This window comes from Bombyx mori, chromosome W (assembly GCF_030269925.1).
Source record: "Bombyx mori chromosome W, ASM3026992v2".
NCBI classification, from domain to species: domain Eukaryota; kingdom Metazoa; phylum Arthropoda; class Insecta; order Lepidoptera; family Bombycidae; genus Bombyx; species Bombyx mori.
Window position 1 is genome coordinate 5,135,992 of NC_085135.1, and position 5,200 is coordinate 5,141,191.

Consider the following 5,200-nt stretch of genomic DNA (forward strand, 5'->3'; position numbering starts at 1 on the left):
CGCCCGCGTTGCCACGTGCCGCTGGGTCGCGGACTCCTCCGGCATCTGTGCCGGCGGTGTCGCCGCTGGTCTCCGGGGTCCCTCGGGGTCCCTGTCCCTCAGCGGCGGCTGGCGACCCGTGGCCCGTGCTGCCACCATCGCGCGCGGTACAGCGGCGTTCGCGTCTCCCGTCGCCGCGGTCTAGGGAGGCGACGGCCGTCGAGCGGCAGCAGGGATCCGCGGGGAAACGGATCTTGGGCCTGCCGGAACCGAATTGCTACAGCCTGGACGAGATTATCGACCGCACCGTCCAGGCTGTAGTGGAAAGGCTGGGTGGCGGGCTGGCGGCTCTCGAGGCGAAGCGTGTTGTCTCTGGTGACGCTGAGCGGCCTGCGTCTACACCTGCCGCGGTGTTGGGTGCTGCGGTGACCCGCTCCACCCCCGTACAGGCTCCAGCCACTAGGGCGGGCCCGGGGCGAGACAGAGCCAAGCGGGGGGGCGGCGCTAATGCGAAGTGCACATCGCAGGCGCCTCAACCCCGTCCGCTGCCTCCGCCCCCGTCTAACATGGACGAGGGGTGGAATGTGGTGGCCCGGCGGGGTGCCAAGAGGGCCGTACCGACAGCTCCGCAAGTGGACGGAGCACCGGCCACCGCGGCGTCTCAGGCTGCTCCCCAACAGGGTCGAGCGCCTGTGGCCGCCAAGAAAAAGAAGACGAAGAAGAAGTCGTCGCGCGCGCCGCGGTCGGCGGCAGTGGTCTTAACGCTGCTGCCGGCTGCCGAGGCCAAGGGCATGTCATACGGAGATGTAGTCTCCCGGGCGCGCGCGGCTATTGATCTGGACGAGATCGGGGCGGGGGAGGGCCTCCGCTGTAGGCTGACGGCCAATGGGGCCAAGCTACTAGAGTGTCCCGGTGCCGATAGTTCCGGCATCGCGGAGCGTCTGGCGGCGAAGCTCCGTACGGTTCTGCCTGAGGAGGAGGTTCGAGTGCACAGGCCGGTCAAAATGGCTGAATTGAGAGTGACCGGCCTGGACGACTGCACCACTAAGGATGAGGTGGCGGCGGCTATTGCCGCCCGGGGCAACTGCGCCCTGGAGAATATAACTGTAGGCGAGCTGCGCCTCGGTTATACCGGGGCTGGCTCTGTTTGGGTGCGTTGCCCGGTAGAGGCGGCCACCTCCTTGGCTGCTCCTCCGCCCGGGAGACCGTCGGGGGAACCGGGCAGGTTGCGCGTGGGCTGGATAGCGGCCCGCGTGCGCCTTCTCGAACCACGCGCCTGGCGGTGCCTCAGATGCTTCAGCACTGGGCACTGCCTCGCTAAATGCGTGAGTGCGGTTGACCGCAGCGGATTGTGCTTTCGCTGTGGTCAGCCTGGGCACAAGGCGGCCGTGTGCTCGGCTGCGCCGCATTGCTTATTATGTGCGGCGGCCGGGCGCAAGGCTGACCACCGGGCCGGGGGCAAGGCCTGCCCTCCGGCCAGCAAGAATGCAGAACGAAATCGGCGCCGCCAAGCTAAGCGGCGTCAAAAGAAGCGGTTGGCCGGGGGAGCACCGGCCGGCACTTTGTCCCCCGCTGAGGCGTTCGCGCCCGATAGCGGGGGCAATGGAGTAGGGGAGGGAGCGATGGATGTGGTTCAGCCTTAATGGATCACACCTATCGCTTCCTGCAGGGAAACTTGAACCACTCCGCTGGGGCTCAGGACATGTTGCTCCAAACCATGGCGGAGTGGTCAATTGACGTGGCTGTGGTCGCCGATCCATACTTCGTTCCCCCAGCGGATGACTGTTGGTTTGGGGACGTTGATGGCTTGGCGGCCATACATATCAGAAGAACCGCGATGGTCCCCCCCCTGGCGATGGTGACCAGGGGCCCCGGGATCGTCGCGGTACAATTAGAGAATATCGTCGTGATCGGGGTGTACTTTTCTCCGAATCGGCCTACCGTCGAGTTCGAGCGGTTCCTGGACGGGCTAGAGGTGATCGCTCGTCAACTCGCTCCCCGTTCAGTGATACTGGCGGGGGACTTCAATGCGAAGTCTGTCGCTTGGGGTTCCCCATTCACGGACGCTCGTGGTAGGCTGCTGGAGGAGTGGGCGGTCGCGGTCGGTCTCTGTATCGTTAATAGGGGCTCGATCGCGACTTGCGTGCGGTGGACGGGCGAGTCTATCGTGGACTTGACGTTCGCGGGCTCGCCCGTCGCACGGCGCATCCTCGGCTGGAGAGTGGTGGTGGGGGCGGAATTGTTGTCCGATCACCGGTATATCCGGTACGATCTTTCTGCCCCCGCGCCGACGCCGGCTGCAGGTGCCCGCGGGGTTGACCCCCCGCAGAGTGGATCCCGGTCATTCCCTAGGTGGGCACTGAAGCTCCTGAACAGGGAGCTCCTGGTGGAGGCCTCTATGGTGGCGGCGTGGGCGCCCAAGCGCCCAAAACCTGTCGATGTGGAAACCGAGGCCGAATGGTTCCGGGGCGCGATGCACCGCATATGTGATGTCTCGATGCCCCGGGTCTGCCCTCGGCATTCTGGACGGCGACAGTCGCCCTGGTGGTCGCCCGAAATTGCAAGACTGCGTGCGGTCTCCATCCGGGCGAGCCGCCAGTGCACTAGACACCGCCGTCGCCGCCGCCTGCGGCGCGACGAGCCTGTCGCGTTCGCGGAGGAGGAAGCTCGGCTGCACCGCGAATATCGCGCTGCGAAGGACGCCCTGCGGCTGGCCATCAGGCGGGCCAAGGAACAGAGCATGGAGAGACTCTTGGAGGCGCTCGAAGCGGATCCGTGGGGGAGCCCATACAAATTGGTACGCGGCAAGTTACGCCCGTGGGCCCCCTCTATGACTGAGCGCCTCCAGCCTCAGCAGCTGCGGGACATCGTTTCGGCGTTGTTCCCGCAGGAGCGGGAGGGTTTTGTCCCTCCCGCTATGGGCGAGCCGTCTGACACCGTCGACGGCCAAGCTCCTGCTGAGGTGCCCCGTATTACCGAGGCAGAGCTCCGGGTGGCCGTTGTCAAGATGACTGCGAAAGACACGGCCCCCGGCCCGGACGGAGTCCACGGCCGGGTATTGGCCTTGGCCCTCGGTGCCCTGGGGGACCGGCTCCTTGAGCTATATAATGGCTGCTTGGAGTCGGGACGGTTTCCGTCGCTCTGGCGGACGGGTAGACTTGTGTTGTTGAGGAAGGAGGGGCGCCCGGTGGATACAGCCGCCGGGTATCGTCCTATCGTACTGCTGGACGAGGCGGGAAAATTGCTGGAACGTATTCTGGCTGCCCCCATCGTTCGGCACCTGGTCGGGGTGGGGCCTGACCTGTCGGCGGAGCAGTACGGCTTCCGGGAGGGCCGTTCGACCGTGGATGCAATTCTTCGCGTGCGGTCCCTCTCGGACGAGGCCGTTTCTCGGGGTGGGGTGGCGCTGGCGGTGTCTCTTGACATCGCCAACGCATTTAACACTCTGCCCTGGACCGTGATAGGGGGGGCACTGGAGAGGCATGGAGTGCCCCTCTACCTCCGCCGGCTGGTTGGGTCCTATTTGTGGGCCAGGTCGGTCGTATGTACCGGGTACGGTGGGACCCTTCATCGTTTTCCGGTCGTGCGTGGTGTTCCGCAGGGGTCGGTTCTCGGCCCCCTCTTGTGGAATATCGGGTACGACTGGGTGCTGAGGGGCGCCCTCCTCCCGGGCCTCCGCGTTATTTGTTACGCGGACGACACGTTGGTCGTGGCCCGGGGGGATGATTATAGGGAGTCTGCCCGTCTCGCCACAGCGGGAGTGGCCCTCGTCGTCGGAAGGATAAGGAGGCTGGGTCTCGACGTGGCGCTCAATAAATCCGAGGCTCTGTGGTTTCACGGGCCGTGGGGGGCGCCACCCGTTGACACCCACATCGTGGTTGGAGGCGTCCGGATAGGGGTCGGGGTGCAGTTGAAGTACCTCGGCCTCGTGTTGGACAGCCGGTGGGCTTTTCGTGCTCACTTTGCGGAGCTGGTCCCCCGATTGATGGGGACGGCCGGTTCTTTGAGCCGGCTGCTCCCGAATGTTGGGGGACCGGATCAGGTTGTGCGCCGCATCTACGCGGGGGTGGTGCGATCGATGGCCCTGTACGGTGCACCTGTGTGGGCTGAGCCGCGTAACCGGGCCACTATGGCTCGGTTCCTGCGCCGGCCGCAGCGCACCGTTGCCATCAGGGTCATTCGCGGATATCGCACCGTCTCCTTCGAGGCGGCGTGTGTTTTGGCGGGGACGCCGCCATGGGAGCTGGAGGCGGAGTCGCTCGCTGCCGACTATCGGTGGCGCAGCGAGCTTCGTGCTCGGGGCGTGGCGCGTCTCCCCGAAAGTGAGCTGCGGGCGCGGAAGGCCCATTCTCGGCGGTCCGTGCTCGAGTCGTGGTCGAGGCGATTGGCCAACCCCACGTGGGGGCTACGGACCGTCGAGGCGGTTTACCCGGTCTTTGATGACTGGGTGAATCGTGGCGAAGGACGTCTCACCTTTCGTCTGGTGCAGGTGTTGACCGGGCACGGATGCTTCGGGAAGTACCTGCGCCGGATAGGGGCTGAGCCGACGACGAGGTGTCACCATTGTGGACACGACCTGGACACGGCGGAGCATACGCTCGCTGTCTGCCCCGCTTGGGAGGTGCAGCGCCGTGTCCTGGTCGCAAAGATAGGACCTGACTTGTCGCTGCCTGGCGTCGTGGCGTCGATGCTTGGCAGCGATGAGTCATGGAAGGCTATGCTCGACTTCTGCGAGTGCACCATCTCGCAGAAGGAGGCGGCGGGGCGAGTGAGGGAAAGCTCTCCTCACTACGCAGAAACCCGCCGCCGCCGAGCAGGGGGTCGGGACCGGGGTCGTATCCGTGACCTGGCCCCCTAAGAGCTAGGGGTCCCACCCGTTTTGTGCGGGGAGGGACCCAGACGTGGGGTGGCGTGCTCTGTACGCTCACCCGCAATAGGAAGCCGGGTGATGGTAGACCGCGTTCCCCCGACCGCTCTGGGGGAAGGTGTAACGCGGCGCCATCAAAGCGGGCTCTCGGCCCGCTGAACGAGGGAACCGGTGGTCGTGTCGCTGGCGGCCACCGGTCCGGCGTCCGTGGGACGGTGGGATGGATGTAATGTGCTCTGCGTCAACCCTGTCCCGCCGTTTCAATAGCCCCGACTGGGCTCCGGCCCGGTCCGAGGTAGGGCGCCGGTTGTGAGCGGCAGGAGTTTTTAGTGAGGTTCAACTCCCACATACCCC